This window comes from Delphinapterus leucas, chromosome 3, assembly GCF_059928025.1.
Source record: "Delphinapterus leucas isolate spDelLeu-1000000601 "Yukka" chromosome 3, BTC_Dleu_Yukka2, whole genome shotgun sequence".
Classification (NCBI taxonomy): domain Eukaryota; kingdom Metazoa; phylum Chordata; class Mammalia; order Artiodactyla; family Monodontidae; genus Delphinapterus; species Delphinapterus leucas.
In genome coordinates, this window is record NC_143131.1 from 101,947,720 (window position 1) to 101,962,848 (window position 15,129).

At 39.4% G+C, this 15,129-nt stretch overlaps 1 long non-coding RNA gene across 1 annotated transcript; it reads left to right on the forward strand.

Annotated features, from left to right (window-relative positions):
* The first annotated feature begins 444 nt into the window (after positions 1 to 444).
* On the forward strand, positions 445 to 9,855 carry LOC149749627 (uncharacterized). The gene is made up of 2 exons (XR_016392754.1): positions 445 to 5,698; positions 7,585 to 9,855. It is a non-coding gene; the product is annotated as an uncharacterized LOC149749627 (long non-coding RNA).
* The last annotated feature ends 5,274 nt before the right edge of the window (positions 9,856 to 15,129 follow it).

Sequence of the window (15,129 nt, forward strand, 5' to 3'; positions counted from 1 at the left end):
ATGTTATGACATAGTCTCTTCAACCCTCTTTTTTATAATCATCGTTTCAGTGACTATATATTATTCTATTCAGGGGCACACTATAATTTATTTAAATAATCCCCTATTGGTGACCATATGAAATACATCTGATATTTAAGTTTGATAAACGAGACTCTTAATAGCATCTTTGTGCTTATAGCTTTTTACATATTTTGTTTAACTTAATGGGGGATTATTTATCTATTTATAGACTATCTATTAATTTGTCTAGATCTAAATCTAATAGAGTATATCTGTGTGTATCTATTTATTATTGACTTACTACGATAGTTAAAATTTGAAACCCTAGCATCAGGCAAGGGTACAGCCAATTAGTATATTAGGAAGAGATAATTTTTTACAATTTAAATATATTAATGAATTTATTCAAAATATCCTTTTTGAGCAGTATGTCAAGCACTATTCCTGACATACTAGGAAGGCAACAATGACCAAGGGAGACACCATCCCTGTCCAGATAAAGCTTTCCTTATTATGGATGGTGCAGACTAGTCTACAGAAGACACAGTACTTTGATGGGGGACATAGATATCCTATAAAAACACATAGATGGGGCTCAACCTTCTAATTACAGAACCTTCTAGGGCTTCCTAGAAGAAGTAACTTTTAAATAAAGTGTAAAGAATAAAGAACTAGTCAGCAAAGATGTCGGGTGGGATAGGGAAAGAGAGTAATGCACTTCAGGCACCACTAATGGCATGTGAAAGCCCACAAAGCAAGGGAATGTGTGTGGTGAAAAAAAAAACAAAACAAAAAGAAAGCAGTGTGCCTGCAGAGGGGATCGTGTGTAGGAATATTTGAAGGTTTCTTTTGCATTTTGCTTAACATTCATCAACAATCAGATTTAAACCTTGACGTATCTGTTGAGCAGATAATCCAAGCTTCCTTTCCAACAAAAGTCATCCTATCCTAATACCAAGCAAAGTATTAGAGGGCCAGTTAAACTGTACCCTTGCCAGCATCAGATGGTATCATCTAGGTTATTTTAATAGCAGGAGAATGAAAAAGATATTATTTATGTTTTAAGTATCATTTCAAAATCTATGGAGTGAGTTGAGGGAAACCCTCAAGGGAAGCTGTATTCAACAAGGTATCCCATAATTCTTTTCCTGAACACTGAAATTCCTATGGTTTCTCTCTTCTTTGGCTTCAAGTATTGAAAGCCCATGTTAATTTGTAAATTTGTTAGTGGAAAGGATCATGTATTCTATTCCTTTTGGCCATGAACACTTTATAATAAATTATCTTTTCATATTGATTAACGAAGAGCTGTGTCCCTAAAGAATGTGTCACAGTAGAGTTAAATTTTGATTGTGAATATTTCAATAAAAACAGTTCCTAATAAGGGTTTCTCTTTAGAAAAATGAAAACTTAAGTGTGGACCGTAGACTGGTAGAAGACTTGGAAAGCAGGAGTAGAGAGTGGAAAGAAGGTATTACCCCCAAACAATAATGAAATGGCTCCATATCATACCCTATTCACAAATTTTCCTCTTCTGAGCCCTGTCCACAATAGCCATTCAAGGGGAAACTGGAAAGTACTTTTGAAATGTAACTTCTTATAAACATCAGGTGTGAGACCTTTTTTGTTACATGGCCAATTTTTCAATGTAATATAGACCAGAAGAATCATGGTTTCCTTTATACTCTTTGGCTATTAGGTCATACATTAGTAGGCACAACCTGTATCGTAGGGAGTCATGAAGAGTTGAGCTAGGTGAGGAGGACAGTAATTAATGCAGTTGTTACCCCCAAAATTAGGTGGAGTAATTTAATTTTGATCTGGTTATAAAAATCATCATAACTAATATTCCCAGTCCTATCATATGACATTTGATAGTCACTGTTTAAGTAATTAAACAGTAATTCACTGTTTAAGTACTGTGGCAGTCATTTTACTGTTAAATTCTGATTCTTCTCCTTCTGGGCATATGGTAGTTATCTTCATTCCCTGTCCTCCTTAAGGCTGTACTTGCTTTGGCCAATGGAATGGGAAGAAAAGTGATGTGTGCCTTTTTCAGATGGGAGCAATAGCTGGTGGAAGATGGAATCAAACAGGCTTGATTTGAACCATATCCATACAATAGCCATTGGGGAATGTGGAATTGTGAGAACTATTGAATGAAGAATGAACTTCTATAATCATAACAAGAAGAAAATGGACAATTACAAATCAGTCTTTTTCTAGCCACATGTCACCTGTTTTGTGGAAAAGCTAGTAACCCTCAAATTCTTCCAAAGTAGTCCTGAAAGTTCGAGGAGACTCTTCCTGTGCTCTGCAGCCAAATCTTTTGGCTGCAATGTACCATCTGTGATCTTCTCTTTTGCTCCAAATCTCTATGGCAACGGCAATGAACAAAGTAGTCGCTCTTTTAACAATGCACAGCTGAGGTGTTTCTACCACAATACAGCAATTGCTGAGCCAAGATGGCAGTGCCCTAAGCCAATGACAATGGCACCTAAACCAAATCTCTGACTGTTGCATTTAATACAAATGCCCCCTTACATTGTCATGTAAGCTTGTAGCATCAATATAGCAATGCCATATACGCTCAAAAATCTTATTTGTATTAGTTTTTATTCATTTTTAAAATTACAGTCCTCTTTGTCCCTGAGCTCAAATATGAGATCATGGTGGCTAGACCACAGTTACAGACATAAATGGGGCTATTCTCAGAATCATCCTTACCCTCTGTCCTGGCAATGAGTACCCCAAATAAACCAATGCATCTAAAAGATTCCCTCTCTTCAGATAATTTCTCTTCTGGGAGTCTCCATAGGCCCTTTTGCACGTAATGATTTAATAGACGCAGTCTATCCATCCTCCACACTTGTCTTAGGGTGATCATTGGTTAGCCCCAAGTTGTGTACTCACCTACAAATACTTTTCAAGCTTGCTGAGTTTCTTTGATCATATTAACAAGAATGTTGTGGATATAAGAAGATACTGAACTAGAATTAGAGTGAAATGGAGAAAAAGAAAATAATACAGTACCTGGACGCTTCCCATTCTCCTACTTTGCTGTTCTCAGTTGGTTGGTTTCCATCTCTCTTGATGCAAGATAGCTGACACAGCCCCATACCTACCTCCTTCTTCAATCCTATTCAAAGCAGGAAGCCGAAGGAAAGGACAGGAAGCGGCTTTCTCTTTGCACACCTCTGTCCAAATCAAGGGGGGAAATCCTTGCCAGAAGCCCTCTGACATCTTGCTACTCAAATTGTGGTCCTCAGACGACAGCATGGTCCATCACCTAGGAACATAAAATGCAGCATTCGAGGCCCTATCCTGATTACTGACTCAGATTCTGCATTTTAGCAAGATCCCCAGGTAATTTTCATACACAGTAAAGCTTGAGAAGTACTGCCCTTATAAACTTTTTCTAATGTCTTTTTAGCCAGAACTTGGTGACATAGCTATCCCCAGGTGGAAGGGAGGATGGGAAAGTAATCTTCCTTTTTTTTAGCCTCTTTAGTGGGAAAGAGGAAAGGAAAAATGAGGCAGGGAATGACTGTTGGTGGAACAACTCCCAGGATCTGCCATAGTATTTCTCTGGAGAAGGGGTGGTGCAGAACGCCATGCTCCCTGCTGTTCAGTGTTACCCGCTGTGGCTCTCTGGGTTCATGTAACCTATGGAACCCCCCCAGAGAAGGAAGCACTGTCCTCATCAGTAGTATTTTTAACAGCAGGTTGAGAGTTTACCTGTGTGATTTTGGAATGGTTTCTTGTTTTTATAATCTTGAGGTTTAAGAGTGCTGTCTAACCCAGGAGAATTCAAAGGAAAAATATTAAAGCTAGTATAATTAAAGGGAAGGTGAAAATTATAAAATAGCAGGTTTCTCTTCTGCTCTGGCTGGTATGCAACATTTTTTCACTGAAAGCCACTAATAAAATTTATTTTCATGCACATTTTTTTTCCTTGCTGTGCATTAGTTTTCTGGCCTTATTGAAAATTTGTTAAGAAAGTTGTTTATAAATATGAAATAACTGGCTTAGAGGTTTTTAGTTTAATTTTTTAAATGAGAATTATGTTGTTTCAATGTTGAGCCATTAATAAGCTAAGCTTTCTTAAGTATTTCATAAAGTAAAATTCTAACAATTTTTCCAATCATACAAAGTAATAACACAAGGATAAAATGACATATAGAAAAAATAATAATAAAGGAAAAATGTGGGGGACCTCTCAATCATGGGACAAGGACCTTGTAAACTCCAATTTAAACCAATTTTGGTTTAACTTCCTGGTGATTATGTGATGATTTATGTGTGGTAGTATAGAAATAACAGATGTCCTTTTTTGTCTCAAAATACCTCTACATATTTGTTTGAAGCCTCCTAAATCAGTGATCTTTCCCACTGGTTGTTTAAAGGATATTTTGAGAGTGGATTTGGGGCTACATTCCTATCCTTCCCAACCAAATCTTTATTTTGTTTAATTCTAGGGAAAATGTATGTTCCCAACGAACCCATCTTGCTATTACCTTACCTGTTTGATATGATAGAATAAATTGGGTGTAACTCCAGAGAAACAGAAATCTTTGCAGAAAAAAAACAAAAACAGAAGAATCTTCAGCATAGAGATGGCTGTTTGATTTCGGAAATGCTGCAGACACACTCAAGAGTGTGTCTTTAAATCCAAAGTACAAATGAGTCAGTGGTCGTGTACAGATGAGCAAAGAGTTGGAGGGCAGGTCAGTCCTTACAACACTTGGCATGTTTTAGGTGCACATAGTTCTCATCAAGTTGGCTGAGAGGCCTCTACAGAGATCTCTTGGGAGACTGTGGTGCCCACTAAAACAACTGTGACTTTCAATAAAAATTTATGCCATGGATGCCAAAACAAACTTGTGAAAATTGTTCACTTTCAGGCAACCTGGACAAAATCCTTAGGAGGGCTGAAGTCACCATTTAAAAGGCTCCCTATAAGAGCCAAGAGAAATGTACCTTTGATTTATTCAAATACAGGTTCTAGTAAATGGCAAATCTGCAATCAGCCAAATTTGCATTTCATACCTGGAGTCTGGATTTGGCTCAACCTAATCTGGCCAGTGGAAACAGTGAGTCTCCTTGGTCCTTGCTCTCTGAGCTGCTAAATGGAGATTTCAGGAATGTGGTCAAACTAGATCTTAAATTTAAAGATTTGGTGATTAATTGGAGGTTTGGGGGAGGTCTTGTTTTCATTCCTTCAGATAGACCATATTCATTGAACCAAATTGAAAATAATATTTTCAACAAAGCAAAAAAGCAAGTTCAATTATGAAACTAATGAAATATATTTTTTTCTTTTTTTTATTTGAATTTCAGATTCTCATCAAATGTGAGTTGTATTCAGTCTGCTTAGTAGTAAATCAGAATGTCACCACTTGACCTTGGCAAAGTTACCTGGTAATGAGGATGAAAGGTGTATGGAACAATTTGTGTCTGAATCACCAAGTTTTCCTTCAACAGGACAAATGTGTCATCTGTTTTGTCATGGCTGGTCTTGAGCAATAGAACCTGTGGTGGCCATAGAGAGGAATGGGAAGGGCACCAACCTGCAGGTCAGAAGGTGATATTCACCCGCAAGTATACTTCTGTAAATGCATAGACTTCCTGGAAGAATGCACAAGAAACTGGTAACACAGGTTGCTGCTGCAGTAGGTCCTGAAGTGGGAACCTGGTGAGTCTAGGGTGGGAAAAAAATTTATTCTTTGTGTATGCCCTTTTTTCATTTTTAAACTTTTCTGCATGTCTCTCTCTCTCCCTCTCCCTCTCTCTCTCTCTCTCTCTCTCTCTCTCTCTCTATATATATATATATATATATATATATATATCCCATTCAAGAAAATGAATAATGATATCAAAAGACAGAGTGAGAAAGAATACATGAGTATATATATATATATATATATGTATGTATGTATTTGACTCCACATTAAACTGGATGGATCATTTTCTCCCTCTAGATCTTAGAAACCTGTTTTCTAAAATGAAGTGGCCTAGAGTTTAGAGTAGAGAAATAGCTAATATTTGTTAAATCAGGGACTCCACAATTATAGAAAATAAAAATTTTCATCTGAGTCTGATGTTGGAGAGATACAACATATATAGTTAATAATAACAATATGAACCAAAAGCCATATCTTACTAGCCATAAAGTTCAAAATTCATTGTTTGTATATTGAGCAGCTGCCCTGAGAAGGAACATTCGGGAAGTAAGAGGGGAAGAGACAAGTTGCTTTTTATTGGGTGGAAGCTGTGGTAGACAGGAGAGCAAGGTGGCTAGCAGTCCAAAGGACAATACAAAACAGAGCACATTCATGGGCAGAATGGCTTAAGACTATGTGTCTGACTGGGGTCATCGCTTCACAAGAGCCTCTGCCTGTCTTTGCTTTATCTGGGAACAAACTTGGGTGTGGCTGCCTTTGACCAGCCCAGGTGACCTTGTCTTAGCAGTTTCCTGTAACTGGGCTCTGTCCTCATACCTCAGTGTATGCACTTGCCCACAATTCAGACATCTCCTAACTTTATTCTCACCCACTCTAATTCCATTATAGCTTTCACTGGGGAAGACAGCTCAGTTCTCTGTCCTTGTACTTTCTCTAGCTAGCTTTTGAGTTGCAGAAGTGACTTCACCCTTAGTCACGTAAGACTGAACGTCTGCCGCCTAGTTTGGAGCAGATAATGTGGAAAAGAGACTAAGCTTCAAAGCCCATCAGGCAGGGCCTACATTCACATTTCAAAGGTTTCCTCACTTGGCTGTAGAAATATAACTAAGCTGCTTAAAATCTCCATGCCTGCTGCTTCATTTGTAATGTAGTCCCTTAGTTATGTACCATGAGTCTGGAAAGAACTGTTAACACAAGCTATTCTGGAAAGACAGCATTCTCATTTCAACACTCGGAGAATCCAGAGCACAAGCCTCAACCATGGCACTATCGACATTTTGAACCAGATAATTCTTTGCTGTGGAGGGCTGTTGTTGTGCATTGTAGAATGTTTAGCAGCATCCCTAGCCTGTACCCACTAGATGCCAGTAGCACTTCCCCAAACCCGTATGTGACAACCAAAAATAACTTTAGACATTGCCAAATGTAATGTCTCTGAAGGTGGAGGGGGAAATCACCACCAGTTGAAAACCACTGATTCAGAGGATGATCTTCCTATCAAGTTTCATTTTGGTTCGTACAGAGTCAGACTAGGGTGGGCATCTGGACAATATTGTCTCTTTTCTGATGTTCCTTACCTTGTGCCTTCAATCCAGCTTCATTAGGCAGCTCTCTAGGGCGACAGGAACATGGTTGTCCCAAGAGTTAAGGCTTTCAGAGTTTAGGGAGAGCTTCTACAAGGCAAGCAAACTTGGTCTTGCTGATGTTGACCAACTCTTAGGTAAAGCTTTCACATGTTATTACTGTAATCGAGTTTCTATCTCAGCAAAGCTCTGTAGGAAATCAGGGAGTGAGGAGACACAGAAAATTCCATAAAAAGGGAGAACTCAGTAGCAAACTGCCTGCCTCAAGAACTGGCAAACTACAAGAGTAATCTCTCTCCTTTCTTTCTTTCTAGGTCTCAGAATACAGCGCTCCCTGCCAACCAGCTGCCATCTCTCCCCACCCAGTCAGTCTGGTGATCAACAGCATCCACGTCAGGAACTGCAGGCTGTGCCTTAGGTTTTGAACTCTTCTTGGATGGATATTTATATTTATCAGGTCTTGAAGTCAAGCCGAGGGATTTGTACTCTCAATGGGATGGTTAAGAGAGAAGAACATTTGTAATAGGTGGGAGGGTGACTGTGTTAGACGCATCAGAGTCATTTTGGGTAATGGGAACTGAGAAATACTCCAGGATGAGTTGAACAGAATGGCACTCATGATGTTCTAAGATGATGCTTCAGTGAGAGAAGAGGATAGGAACCAGAAGATAGGCAAAGAGAATGTTTAAAATGAAGGGAGATATGAGGAGACTGGGGGCAGTGGCTTAGACTCCTCTTTATGAAGAAGATGGTGGGTGCACATAGCATATACAGATTGTTTTTAAGACAGAGGACACCTGAGACTCTGATGGTTGGGGGGAAGAAGCCAGTAGAATAGAAGAGGTGCTAGAGAGGAGGGACCAACCAAGGAAGCAAAATACCAGAGAAGAAACATCCCTCCCCTTGAGACTTGTGGAAGGAAGTAGAATAAGAGGAAATTCCCTTATAATTTACTGTTTTCAATTAAAAAGTTGAAATGCCCTTCATAAAATGCACATGAGAAAGTAAAATATGAGACTGTTATCAGCCAGGAACACTCTAATTTAAACCAGCTTGAGAAATCTGTGGGTAATAAACTAGTGATTAAGTATTTATTAAACTTTTATTGTTCACATGCCCTAAGCGTTTGGACTTCTGCCAATACTCTGAAAAGAAAGACAAAATTATTTCAAAATGTTTACATTATATTAAATAGAAAACTTTGAGTATTAATCTGGACTTAACATCTTGTAACTTTTAGTCATCTTCAACCAAGCTGGTCGCTATTATCTCTTATAACGAAAAAGGTGTGTGCCCAATTAAGTGGTTGAATATTGACTAAGCACCTACGACTTACAAGTACTAGTGTTCAGTCCTGGTTTAGTGGCTGTCAGAAAAAAGGTGGAGGAACAGGGTGGAGAGCTGTGCCAGGATGGCCTGGAGAGCCAGAACTGTGATGAGCTGTCCAGACGCACAGCAAATATTTAAAGCCTAGAATCTCAGGCCCTTGAAACAGGAGGTTTTATAGCACAGTATATACAAAATATTTTATTATCAGTGGAGTAGTGGATATAATACTGAAGAAACATCCTCTGTCCGTAGGAAGGGAGATCAAAAGAAAGAAATCCTTCTCTTTGGCAATGTTTTCATTGTGCCAAAGATAAAGCAAGGGAGTCCTTTGACGAACTTTTTATTGGAGTCTGAGTTTAAATATGTGGCACATAAACAAATAACAACCTCCTCAGCTTAGACTCCTCATCAGTTTAAAATAGACCAATAATATCTTCTTGCCTGAAGACAGTTGGCTGGGCTGGATGCTATTTTTAAAGCCCACTTGAGCGCCAAGATTTCTATTTCTATGATAAAACCAGTCTGATGCATAGAAAATATAATGCATTTATTGTTCCTTTTCTTTTTTTTTTGTGGTACGCGGGCCTCTCCCGTTGTGGAGCACAGGCTCCGGACGCGCATTGCCAGCGGCCATGGCTCACGGGCCCAGCCGCTCCGCGTCATGTGGGATCTTCCCGGACCGGTGCACGAACCTGTGTCCCCTGCATCGGCAGGCGGACTCTCAACCACTGCGCCACCAGTGGTTGATGGGTTGATTGTGCCCAATATTGTTCCTTTTCAAACAAATCCATTTTTCTCTTGAACACAATTAGGGACAATTTACCGTGCTTTTATGTTTTGGCAATTTAGGAAGGGTTTCCATGGTCTCTGTGGCCTCTTGCTCAGTTTTTCTGTGCATCAGCTTGACCATAAGATTATCTGAGGCCAACATTGTCACCTCTTTGGATGTATGTTTGCTGGGCATGCATTCCCCCTGGGGGCAGTAAAAATTGGTTTTGGGGGTGATGTAATCTTAGATAATATATTGGTTTGTAGGCCGCCAAAGGGCCACGATACATAAACAGATATAAGGTATATCTGTGGTAATTAAATTTCATGGTGATGGTGGGGGGGAGAATTAGGGGAAAAAATGTAAAAATACTCAGAGGGGAAGCAATAATAAAATAAATGGAGAAACACTGACCCGGGCAAAGAGTCCTGAGGGAGGGTAGGGGTGTAAGATCTTTTGGGTAGGACTTTAACCCATCAAATACAACAGTTTTTTTGGTTTTTTTTAAGTTTTAGAAGCCTATATTTAAAGTATATCTTCCGCCTTTCTTTCTAATCGACTACAGGACACATTTTGCAATGTTTTAAATTTAGACATTTTCAAATTTACTTTCTGTAAAGACCTTTCTTGCGACAAAAGGCATATCTTGAAAAATGACTGTCTCTTTTCAGGTCAGACTGTTCTGTGTGGCAGTCTGGAAGAGAGGTCTTGCAGGAGACAGTAGAAGGAGAGTCGTTGAGCACGTGAAAGACATACGTTTCAATCCCAGATTTGCTTCGGATGAGCCTTGCAATTAGGGGCAAGCCGAGTAAAGCCACGGAGCCCCTGTTTCCTCATTTGTAAAACAAGTCTGCTAATGCTTCCTGTTGCAGGGTTCTAAAGGATTTGAGACAACTGATGTCAGGTGGCTGGCGCTGGCTGTTTCTGAGTTAGGTGGTAAGGCCAATAGGTAGCAGAGGCCAATAACTGGGTAGAAGAGGACAAGATGCCCAGTGGACCTATTTTGCCAAATTCCACAAACATCCTATTGGAGTTCCTGCTGCTGCTGTTAAAAAAAAAAAACTGTGCCCCTGCACAGTTTAAATAAATTCAAAAGGACTATCAGTAACTTTCAGAGTAAGATTTGGGCTTTGCATCAATGAAGAGACATCAGGACAATCAGAGATACCATCAAGGAGCAGCACTTTGCCTGCTCCATAAAATCACCATGATTTAGTCCTTTAATGAAAAAAGGGGCTTGTGCAGGCACAACAGCTGTGGTTTTATGAGGGGAAAATAAGCCAGAATTCCTTGTGCTGGGGCTGTTGCCACAAGGGGTCAGATCTGGATTTTTGGTGGAGGCTGGCATATCCTACAGTGACAAAAACATGATTGGAAGTCAAATAGCTTGAAATAACTTGCTTGTTTTAGGGGAGAATAGCTCAAGCAATACCAAACCTGACTAGCTCTGTTTAAGTAAGGGCTTCAGTGTTTTTGATATGAGGTTGAGTTGAGTGGAGTGGGAACAGAAGAAGGAATACCGTTATCTTTAAGCTTGCCCTGGTTGCTGGTTGCCCACTTAGCACATGTGAGCAGTTTAACTGTCACCATGAATAAAGGCTTTTTTTTCCCCCAAGGTTATAAACAGAGATGCATAAATATTTTGGATCCATCAGCCTCCAAGTATTCTTCAGATGTTTTGAGTTCAACAAAACAGAATACACTGTGCTGAGTACATTCTCCCTTGCTTTTTGAGGATCACGTGTGATTTATAGGAAATGGAATCCATATGTTTCTGCTTCATTTACACTTAACTCATCAAAAGATTGTGTTGTAAAGCTATGTGATGTCCAAGATGGCTTTTTGAGCTTGGTGGTTTTTTGTTTTTTTTTAAATAAGCTGCTTAAAAGTTTTTTTCCTTTAAAAGTTAGAGAGAGAGAGAGAGAGAGAAGAGAAAGATACCTAGGAAGGCCTGTTTTGCCAAGATGAAATAGATTTGAACACCAGGAAGTTCAATTTAAGCTGAAACTACAAACCAAAGAATTTCAAATGGGTCCAGAATTTGGAAGAAAACAAAGGTTCCTCTCCCCTCACTTCCCGAAGCATCTCCGATGAATGCAGAAAAGCAGCTGGCCACTCAGCAACCCCACTAAGGGAAGAGAGGGCTGTGAATGCACCATTAGTGACCCAGCTAACACATGTGCCCACTGCTGGAAGAGCTGTTATTCTCAGGCCTCCTGAGACCAGTCACTCTAGTCCAGATAAAGAACTTTTTGCCCTATTTTAGCATGGAAATATCTGCTCTCCTGGTGTTTTCCCGGGATTGTCCTGTCCTAGGCCAGCATTTCCTATTTGTTCTTCTGCCATCTGGCCCAAATAGCTGGCCACTAGACTGAATACTGTGTGTGCATTTGGGATGGTGTTTATTTATTGGACAATTTATTTAGAGAAATATCTTGTTTAGCTCACAATAGGGCCAAGAAAGCATGCAGTTTGTATAAAGTAAGAAATATGTTAACGAGGGACCCACAAGTTTGTAAGAAGCCAAATGTAAAACTAAGTTTTCTTTCCCCATCTCAATATTTAGTCACTCTCATAGCAGCTCTTTAATCATTTTAGACATGCTTTATCATCTATATATGGCATCTTATGAAAGTTTTCAGGAGAAAAGCACCCAAATTAGAACTATTTAATGTGATAGTATAATTGAGATAACTATAAATCTCTGTAGAGGACTTATCTGTTCATCTCTAGAACAATATATAGTGTTCGATGTGAAACTTCATTATCCAATGAGGTCTTTTAGATTGTGTGGTCTGAAGTCATTTCAACAGAATTAATAGTCCTGTGAATTACTTATATATACCAATTCAGTTATCTGGGGGTGAGGGGCAGGATTTTGGAATCTTTTTTTTTTACATGCAGTTTATTTTTATATATTTATTTATTGGCTGCGTTGGGTCTTTGTTGCTGCGTGTGGGCTTTCTCTACTTGCAGCAAGCGGGGGCTACTCTTTGTTGTGGTGCACAGGTTTCTCATTCTGGTGGCTTCTCTTGCAGAGTACCGGCTCTAGGCGTGTGGGCTTCAGTAGTAGTGGCACGAAGCCTTCAGTAGTTGCAGTGCACGGGCTCTAGACTGCAGGCTCAGTAGTTGTGGTGCATGGCCTTAGTTGCTCTGCTCTACATTTGGGATCTTCCCAGACAAGGGATCGAACCCATGTCCCCTGCGTTGGCAGGCGTATTCTTTTTTTTTTTTTAACATCTTTATTGGAGTATAATTGCTTTACAATGTTGTGTTAGTTTCTGCTGTATAACAAAGTGAATCAGCTATATGTATACATATATCCCCATATACCCACCCTCTTGCGTCTCTGCCCACCCTCCATATCCTACCCCTCTAGGTGGTCGCAAAGTACCGAGCTGATCTCCCTGTGCTATGCAGCTGCTTCCCCCTAGCTATCTATTTTACATTTGGTAGTGTATATATGTAGTGTTATTCTCTCACTTCATCCCAGCTTACACTTTCCCCTCCCTGTGTCCTCAAGTCCATTCTCTACATCTGTGTCTTTATTCCTGTCCTGCCCCTAGGTTCATCAGAACCATTTTTTTTTTAGATTCCATATATATGTGTTAGCATACAGTATTTGTTTTTCTCTTTCTGACTTACTTCACTCTATATGACAGTCCCTAGGTTGATCAACTTCACTAAAAATAACTCAATTTTGTTTCTTTTTATGGCTGAGTAATATTCCATTGTATATATGTGCCACATCTTCTTTATCCATTCATCTGTCAATGGACACTTGGGTTGCTTCCATATCCTGGCTATTGTAAATAAAGATGCAGTGAATATTATGGTACATGACTCTTTTTGAATTATGGTTTTCTCAGGGTGTATGCCCAGTAATGGGATTGCTGGGTCGTATAGTAGTTTTATTTTTAGTTTTTTAAGGAACCTACATACTGTTCTCCATAGCGGCTATATCAGTTTACATTCCCACCACCAGTGCAAGAGGGTTCCCTTTTCTCCACACCCTCTCCAGCATTTATTGTTTCTAGATTTTTTGATGATAGCCATTCTGACTGGTGTGAGGTGATACCGTATTGTAGTTTGTTGCTTCGTTTGTTTGTTTGTTTGTTTTGCAGTACGCGGGCCTCTCACTGTTGTGGCCTCTCTCTTTGCAGAGCACAGACTCTGGACGTGCAAGTCCAGCGGCCATGGCTCACGGGCCCAGCCACTCCGCGGCACGTGGGATCTCCTGGACCGGGGCACGAACCCGTGTCCCCTGCATCAGCAGGCGGACCCTAAACCACTGCACCACCAGGGTAGCCCCTGTATTGTAGTTTTGATTTGCATTTCTCTAATGATTAATGATGTTGAGCATCCTATCATGTGTTTGTTGGCAATCTGTATATCTTCTTTGGAGAAATATCTATTTAGGTCTTCTGCCCATTTGTGGATTGCATTGTTTGTTTTTTTGATATTGAGCTGCATGAGCTACCTGTATATTTTGGATATTAATCCTTTGTCAGTTGCTTTGTTTGCAAATACTTTCTCCCATTCTGAGGGCTGTCTTTTCGTCTAGTTTATGGTTTCCTTTGCTGTGCAAAAGCTTTTAAGTTTCATTAGGTCCCATTTGTTTATTTTTGTTTTTATTTCCATTACTCTATGAGGTGGGTCAAAAAGGATCTTGCTGTGATTTATGTCGTAGGTGTTCTGCCTATGTTTTCCTCTAAGAGTTTTATAGTGTCTGGCCTTACATTTAGGTCTTTAATCCATTTTGAGTTTATTTTCATGTACAGTGTTAGGAAGTTTTATAATTTCATTCTTTTACATGTAGCTGTCCAGTTTTCCCAGCACCATTTATTGAAGAGGCTGTCTTTTCTCCATTGTATACTCTTGCCTCCTTTATCAAAGATAAGGTGACCATATGTGCATGGGTTTACCTCTGGGCTTTCTATCCTGTTCCATTGATCTATATTTCTGTTTTTGTGCCAGTACATGCTGTCTTGATTACCGTAGCTTTGCAGCATAGTCTGAAGTCCAGGAGCCTGATTCCTCCAGCTCCATTTTTCTTTCTCAAGATTGCTTTGGCTATTCAGGGTCTTTTGTGTTTCCATACAAATTGTGAAATTTTTTGTTCTAGTTCTGTGAAAAAGCCATTGGTAGTTTCACAGGGATTGCATTGAATCTGTAGATTGCTTTGCGTAGTAGAGTCATTTTCACAATGTTGATTCTTCCAATCCAAGAACATGATATATCTCTCTATCTGTTTGTATCATCTTTAATTTCTTCAACAGTGTCTTATAGTTTTCTGCATACAGGTCTTTTGTCTCCTTAGGCTTATTCCTAGGTATTTTATTCTTTTTGTTGTAATGGTAAATGGGAATGTTTCCTTAATTTCTCTTTCAGATTATTCATCATTAGTGTATAGGCCTGCAAGAGATTTCTGTGCATTAATTTATATCCTGCTACTATACCAAATTCATTGATTAGCTTCAGTAGTTTTCTGGTAGCATCCTTAGGATTCTCTATGCAGAGAGTATCATGTCATCTGCAAACAGTGACAGTTTTACTTCTTCTTTTCCAATTTGGATTCCTTTATTTCTTTTTCTTCTCTGATTGCTGTGGCTAAAACTTCCAAAACTATGTTGAATAATAGTGGTGACAATGTGCAACCTTGTCCTGTTCCTGATCTTAGAGGAAATGGTTTCAGTTTTTCACCATTGAGAACGATGTTGGCTGTGGGTTTGTCATATATGGCCTTTATTATGTTGAGGTA